Source organism: Camellia sinensis, chromosome 1 (assembly GCF_055761805.1).
Source record: "Camellia sinensis isolate YWXY chromosome 1, ASM5576180v1, whole genome shotgun sequence".
Lineage (NCBI taxonomy): Eukaryota > Viridiplantae > Streptophyta > Magnoliopsida > Ericales > Theaceae > Camellia > Camellia sinensis.
Window position 1 is genome coordinate 251913384 of NC_138961.1, and position 7894 is coordinate 251921277.

General features: G+C 31.6%; 1 non-coding gene across 1 annotated transcript; it reads right to left on the reverse strand.

The window, feature by feature from the left end:
* Positions 1-4003: 4003 nt before the first annotated feature.
* On the reverse strand, positions 4004-7319 carry LOC114285245 (uncharacterized). The gene is made up of 2 exons (XR_014348963.1): positions 7175-7319; positions 4004-4298 (listed from the first exon to the last, which is right to left on the reverse strand). It is a non-coding gene; the product is annotated as an uncharacterized LOC114285245 (transcript).
* Between the last annotated feature and the right edge of the window lie 575 nt (positions 7320-7894).

Below are 7894 nucleotides of genomic sequence, written 5' to 3' on the forward strand. Positions count from 1 at the left end.
ATCATTCTCTGTCCCTTTTTATTTGATTGCTTCTATAATATTTACTTTTGCTGATATGGATAATAAGATGAAAGAGGACAAAGAATGGAACATAGAAAAGAGTAGGTGATCTTGATTTGAATCATGCGTGCCAGATGATTTCTACTTGGTATTCATTCAGAAGGGATCAAACAAGGAAGGAGTGGATTGGGCATAGCATAGTTATACAATCTGAAGTGGGTAAAAATCAAACACAGTTGCACATTGGTTAATATTGGACAAGATTTTGTGATGAATTTTATCTCATTCATTGTTTGAGGCAAAATCCCACCACAGTGCTATATCACCCACTGGATAAGCTATTTAGCACAAATTGCCCCCCCCCCCCCCCCCCCCCCCCCCCCCCCCCCAAACAAAAAAAATGAAGAAAATCCCTCAAACACCAGATGAAGCTGAATTTATATGGATCTATATCTAGTTTTATCCCCCCCACCCACAAAAAAAAAAGAAGAAAAACCCTCAAACACCAGATGAAGCTGAATTTATATGGATCTATGGATCTATATCTAGTTTTATGGAATCATTATTTTTCATATATAAACCCGAAACAGAACCACAATGTATGTATTTTTTTATAGATTATGGTTCTTGAGGAATATCATCTGGATTTATATGGATCTATATCTAGTTTTATGGAATCATTATTTTCCATATATAAACTCGAAACAGAACCACAATGCATGTATTTGTTTATAGATTATGGTTCTTGAGGAATATCAGGTTGAGATGAGACAATTCATCCCCATGTCGGTATAATCGTATAATTACTGTTAACAAAATGCTTTGTAATGCTTGTTACTGTTTTTGTGAGAATCTGGCATTACATGACATAAACTATATGCTATATATATACTTAATTATGTAAACTATATAGATATTTCTGAAGTGAGGTTCAAATCTGAAGCTATTAAGGCCCCAAATTGAACAAACATGTTGGAAAGACAATACACTCGACCCGACGAGGGATAAGGACGGTGTCTTTTTCACAACTTTCCAGTCTCTCTGTCATGAAGCTTTTTCAAGGAATACATATATATATATTTAAGTTCTGCTTTTTTAATGCCACAACACATACTAAAAGTTGGTAAAAAGATAGGGCACTACACCGCAGCAGCATCAGCTCTGCAGCGAAATTGACTCATTTCGAGTCTTATTTTGATAATTCGAGCTGTTCACATTTTAAAATACATCAAGTAGAATATTTCTGTAAAAAATCAAGTTAATCGAATATCATTTACCCATTCATCCACTCACATTTCTATCTATAAAAATAAATAATAATTGTGATTTAAAGTACTAAAATGAATACAAATATGAGTGGATGAATAAGTAAACGATATCCAATTAACTTGATTTTTGCAAGTATGTTCTACTTAATATATTCTAAAATGTGAACGGTTCAGATTTCAAAATGAGCCTCGAAATAGGCCCATTTCGCCGCATGGCAGATGCTGCCGCGCATCCCGCGGATCAGTATCCCCAAATTCCACTACACCGTCTATAGGCTTATCAGTTTGCAAGTTGTGTGTAAAGAGCACTTGGGGGTATGACATGTTGTATTACCTCTATTATTATTACAGTATTTTCATTGTGTGAATAAAAATAGTTCAATTTGTGTTCGACATAAGGAACAATAGAGAAATTTCCAAGCTTTTTATCTTCTCAATGTCCTGATGATATGTCCAATATATGTTCCTACTCAAATAGGTGCATGTATTAATATATATATATATTCAATTGTTTTTGAGAATGTGTCCATACAATTTATTGCTTGTCATTAAAAAAAATGTATAATTTATTTTTCAAAATACAATTATTGTTCATTTTTTTAGTAAAAAATTGAACAAGTTACAATTATCAGATCAACTTAGTTTTTTATATGGATGAAATACACGACATATCGAATAAAATGAACGGTTCGAATCAACGAAATGAGGCTGTGGACCCAAATAGCACCCTGCAGTTCAAAATCTGGACCAGAGGAGATCCTTCTCCAAAATTAAAAACTTGAAAGCAAAACTATTTTGGTTTGGCTTCAAAATCAATTCTTAAAAAAAATAAAACTAATTTGATTAAAAAATTTAAAAATATTGAAAACACTCATGATTTTTTGTCTGATTTTTTTTATCAGAACATAAATAAAATTAAAAATTAAAAAATATCATTATTCAAGTGTAGTGTGGAGTAGGAGTGCAACTCGGATAGGTTTGGTTGGGTTGAAAAGTTGTCCAAGTCCAGCCCAAGTTATGCTGAGATCTGCCCAAGTCCGTCCAAGCCCGAATTGTAACCCGAAGTTGTCTGCCTATGCCCGACCCGAATTAAACCCGAGTTACTCGAATTGTGAATCAATTTTAATTTTTTTTATTTTGTTTTGTTTTGTTTTTTTTTCCAGCTACATTATTAAATTATTAAATTTTTACTTTATTTATATTTTTTTTAAGGGCAAATTACACTAACAATCCCTATAGTTTGGGACTCGTGTCACTTTAGTCCCTGACTTTTTAATTGTGACACATTTAACCTTGAATTTTGAATGTTGTTTCAAATAAGGACAATTAAAAATACCATCGTTTAATTTCAAGGAGAAAATTGTCAATTTAATAAAATATAAACTAATTTGATAAAAACAAATGTCAAAAAAATATTTCTAATATTTTTAAAATTATTTTTATCCACCAATGATAAAATTATGTAAAATTGATAAAAATTAATAAAAATTACATGATTAATTTTTAAAAATTAATTTGGTAAAAAAAAATGTCTAAAAGATTTATCAATTTTATATAATTTTATTTTTAGTGGGTAGAAATAACTTTTAAAAATTCAAAAATATTTGTTTGACATTTATTTTTGTCAAATTAGTTTATATTTTATCAAATTGACAATTTTACCCTTGAAAAATCTAATGATATCTTTAATTGTCCTTATTTGGAACAAGATTCAAAATTCAGGGTCAAACGTGTCACAATTGAAAAGTCAGAGACTAAAGTGACACAAGTCCCAAATTATAAGGACTATTACTATAATTCACATTTTTTTAAAATAGAAAATTATTAATACCATCAAAACAAATAATTTATATAATGTAAGAAAGATACCATTATAGTAGTCTTTATAATTTATGAGTGAAAATAAAAAAAAAAAGTAAGATTTTATACTATTTGTATATATAATATATATTCAATATAATTTAATATCTAAATTATTTTAATATCATGTAATGATTAATAGTTTTTTTATATATATTTAATATTTTTATATATCTATATATGTATAATTTAGATTTTAGATTGCTCGAGTTGTTTGATATCTTTGCCCAAACCCGTCTAAATTTAATTCGAGCTTCTAAATATTTGCCCAAACCCGTACTGAATTTGAAAATATCTTGTCCAACTCCTAAAAAAAATCAGGCTGAATTCGAGTTGTTCGGATTGACCCCACCCAAGTTGCATCCCTAGTGTGTAGTGGATCCCTTCCATTTTGTGCACTTTTTCTAGAATAAAATAAAAAAATAAAGAATAGTGCAAGTCCGTTTAAATGTATTTAGCGATGATGCAAATAAGGTTGGTCTGCTTTACTCGGACATCATCACAGAGCTAAGCTACACAGACCACTCCTACTTCAAGCTGTAAACATTACCAGAAAAGAAAAGATACTCTTGATACCATAGAGGTCTCACACACACACACGCACCACCTCACCTTTGCTTGCAAGTGGGCTGTTTGTTGGGATTCTTTTACTCATTTATCTTGAATTTGGATTTTATGTTCTTCGACTGACCACCCATACTAGTCAAGAGTCTTTTCTTCTAGTCTTTGTTCTGCTTTTAATACCGCAATTAGAACGAGACACAATCATTTTATGTAGGTATGAGACCCACAAAAATATAGATTCTCACCTCATGTAAAAGAATTGTATTTGATTCTATAAATAATATAGCTCTCACCATTATTTGAACCACACATTGCTTTCTAATTTATTTTTTGTGCACAAATTTTATTTAAGAGTCTGATTTTATTTACAAATTTAATAAGTGTGACAATATAATTTTCTTTTAAGGCACTAGGGTGAGAATATGCGGGCGGGGCTGGCCAGGAAGTTCCATTTGATTTGCCTCCTGATTTGTGGGTGTACGGATAGTTTTTTAGTCCATAAGCCAATCTCCTTTAGTACTCCTCTCAAACATATTATAGAATTTCTCATATTGAAACAATTTTGCATCAACACCCATGTGTGACCCTTGTTTGTTGATTACATTCCTGCATCAAGATACTGCAACTATAGTAAATCATGTGAAGGCACAATGGGTAGCCTAATTCTCAAATAAACCCGAGTTACAAGTCTTATGACATCAAACTAACCAGAAGAATTCCATTCATGTTGAGTACTATCTTATAAATATAGAATTACTCAAATCAATTATTTGATTATATCTATGCTCCAAAATCTCATCAAAGTTATTCCTTGTCAAAACTAATCGGGAAGGGCTGTCCTAGTTCAAAGCAGAAAGCCATACTATACCAAAAAACAAAAACAAAAAGTAGAAAACCACACAGCACTCTAATTCTGATCCTGAACCTGCATGTTCAACTAATCAGATAACTTTCACCGGGAAGTAAGAGTGATATGCTATCACAAATCATAATACGCAACAGTCAAAGTCACTTGTACCTCAAAGTAACTAGGACAATTGAAAAAAAAACAATTCGAGAAGACTCAATGCACACACACATTCTAGGAGCTGCTCTCATCTTAAAACTACAAGAAGCCAGGTTGCTAAACGCCGTACACTTACTAGTCAAAATCAATTAAAAACTGATGTCATATGCCTTCTTCTTTTTGGACTTGAGCATCACAAACCCAACAAAGACAGACAAGAAGCAGAGAATTGCCACACCAGCAAGTACAGGAATGAGAATGGTAAATTCTTGGGGAAGAAAGTACTTGTGGATAAAGTGATCGTCAACAAATGGCTGAAATTGCGTAGAAATAGAAAGTAAACAACAAATTTATTCAAGTTTGAAACAAAAATTTTGAACTAGATGAAATGTAAACTGACCAGGATGATGACCCAAAAAGTATAATAAGTGAATATGGATAGGCTGACAACGGATAACAGAAACCCAACGGCCTTGTCAGCTAATTCCATTACGATAATTGTGGGATTTTGCTGCCAGTAATAGAATTCAGCGAATTAGCATCTAAACTCTGATTTTGATGTTTCCATTGGTTTAGAAAGCTTTCCATAGCATGAGCATGCCGCTTAAGCGTGTGGATCAACATGAATCAAATAAACCTCACTAGTAAAGAGAATCCCAGTCATATATGTATATTAGTCTTTAAATGACAAGTACCTGAAAAAAAATAAAGAATAGGCATTTACCACAGCTATACAGTGGAATCTCATCGCCCTAAGGTAATGTTTGATTCACTGGAATGAAATGATCATTCTATTAAAATGTTTATTCCTATGTTTGGTTGACTAAAAACATAATGACAAAATGCATTACAAATGGAATCATCATTCACCATTTCAAATGAATGGTTATTTCATGTAAAAGTTTGAGGAATAATTATTCCATTCCATTCCAACTCATTTTAGTGAATCAAATAGAGCCTAAATGATCTACTATTCCGGTTCCCCCACCCCACTACTCAACAAAAACAAATAAAAAACAAAATTCCACAAAGTACAAAACTATTGTGCATAAAGAACTATCCAACACTGCAATTAACAGAGAATTTAGCCCATTATTGGACAGGGAATTATATCTTGCAAAGAGAACCTCATTCAGAATCCAACCACTTAAAACTTAGCAAAAGAAAAAACTCAAAAAACACCCAACACAACACAACACAACAATCATATAAGAACTCAGCACGATGCAGTAATTCATTATCCCTCCATAATATTCATTAAACTAAGTTGAGAAATGGTATATCTAATTGAGCGAAACATGTTTCTTGCCAGTAAATTCTTTAAACAACTACTCAGATGTTGATGTATTTGTTATGGAATATCCCAAACTCTCTTCACCAAATAAGATTAAAACCACAATGCTTTATGGTAGTCGACTAGACATAACTAGACATTATCGGTTGTCAATTAATTAAATTTTAGAAGGTATGCAATATCTGTGATCACAAATAAGACTGGTTTCAGAAGGTGCAGTAACCACAGTTGCAAACAAGAAAAACCACACTACATTCAAACAGAAGAAAAAAAATTCAAACAGAAGAAAAAAAATACAACCATGAGCATGAACTATGTAGCACTATCAATCTGGCATCAAAAACAAAATTAGCATGCCTGTAAGCAAAATTTCAAGCAACCACGAAGAAAATTGTCAAAGCAAGATACTATAAAGACTATTGACAACTATAACCAAAAAATTATAACATTTAGCTAATGTTTGGTTCAGTATAATAAGGTGGAATAACTTCCCTATAGAATGACCATTCACTTACAATAATGAATTATGATTTCATTGGAAATGCATTTTATATTTTTTAGAGAACCGAATATTATAATGGACATTTTGATCATTCCATTCCACTTCATTCTCATTTGAGTGAACCAAACACTACTTAAGGGTCTGTTTGATTGAATGAATTAAGATTTTTAATCCATAGGACTTGCATTCTAGTGTTTGGTTGCAAATTTTGTAATCCGGATTAAATGTCAGTAAACATTATCCAACAAAATTGGTGAATTTTTCAATCCTACAACTAATAATGCAAAACAAACATATAATAGAAATTATATATTTTTATACCTATTATTATTTATTCCACTATTCTAGTTGGATAATCAATCCTACGCTAATTTCATATATTATTAATCCCCTCACTATTAATCTTTCTAATCAAACAAGGCCTAATTCTCAGAATTTTTGGTGGAATCACGTAACATTCTATTACATCAGTAGCTGATATCAGTTTCTATATATACATCATCAATCATCCAAATCAGAACATATATGCATGTGTATAGAAACCACAAGGTTAATTCAAGTATCTGGAAATTTATGAAATTCGAATCGCATTTGAGTCAATCAAAACCCTAATTTCAATACATCAATTGTGCTAATAAGAAAAACAAAATAAAATGGTTTCAATTGAAGGAATTCGATACCTTTTTCGGGCGATTAGAGGATGGTGACGACGATCCTTTGCCGGACTGTTCAACCCCTTCAACTGACCTTTAACTTTCGGAGAATTGGGATTTGGATCCTCTCCGGCAGTAGCACTGTTCCAGCTGCATTAAAAACACCTGCGTTATGAACTGCATTAACCAAAAAAAAAAAAATTAACGGCCAACAAAAAAAAAAAAACTTGATTAACCGTTGGGAAAGTGGTAAAAACTAGAATAAAATTGAAAACTTGTGACTAAAATAGCATATTTTATCTTTTGTAGTTAAAATAGCCAAAAAAAAGTCCAATCTAGCTCTTTCCAAACGGAGCCAAAAACAAATATTAAAAAAAAGGTGAATTAAGGTCAGGAAACAACTACTTAAAAAATTAAAACTCAACAAAATAAATACAGAAATTGAGAAAACGCAGAAGATACCCCCAAAAAAAGTACAATAAAAAAAATGAATTGAAAGCTGAAAACAACTTAAAAGCAGAAATTGGTCTAAGGTCCCTATCCAACTTTTAGTATGAGGAGAGATCCACAATAATATTTTCTGGTGTCTAAGGTCCCTCAATGTTAGTTTAGTTTATAAAATACCTATTTTACCCTTTTGTATATTATACGTGGTTTTCAATTTTGGAATCTGAAGATTACGTTACTATTTTTGTGGAAGATTACTTTGGGATGAACTTGGCGATCGATGGAGATTTCGATGATGCA